This window comes from Colobus angolensis, unplaced genomic scaffold (genome assembly GCF_000951035.1).
Source record: "Colobus angolensis palliatus isolate OR3802 unplaced genomic scaffold, Cang.pa_1.0 Scaffold379, whole genome shotgun sequence".
In the NCBI taxonomy this organism is placed as follows: Eukaryota; Metazoa; Chordata; class Mammalia; order Primates; family Cercopithecidae; genus Colobus; species Colobus angolensis.
The window spans coordinates 1,510,985-1,511,497 of NW_012117143.1; positions in this window are offsets into that span (position 1 = coordinate 1,510,985).

Below are 513 nucleotides of genomic sequence, written 5' to 3' on the forward strand. Positions count from 1 at the left end.
AAACACAAACTTTTTTCCTTGTAGTTATTCCCTAAACAATACAGTATAACCATTTGTATAGCATTTACACTGTATTACACACTATGAGTAATTCAGAGATTAAAGTATACAGAAAGATGTGCATAGATTATATGCAAATACTACACCATTTTATGTAAGAAACTTGAGCATCCATGGATTTTGGTATCCAAGGCAGGTGGGGGGTAGGGGGTGAGGAGTAGGTCCTGGAACCAATTCCCTAAGATGGAGGGATGGCTGTATGAATTTTTTTTCCTATCAAACTCTTATTGTTAACAGTGGTAGAATATTCCAATGTATGTGTATGATGGTCATTTACTGTCTTAACTCCATTATTAGACAGTTGTTTCTGATTTTTCTCAATTACAAACACTGATATAATGAAAAACCTTACACATAAATATTTGTATACTGTCCAAATTTACCTATACAATAAAATCCTAGCAGTGCAACTGCTGGATCAACGGAGTACATACATTTTAAATTCTGTTTTAG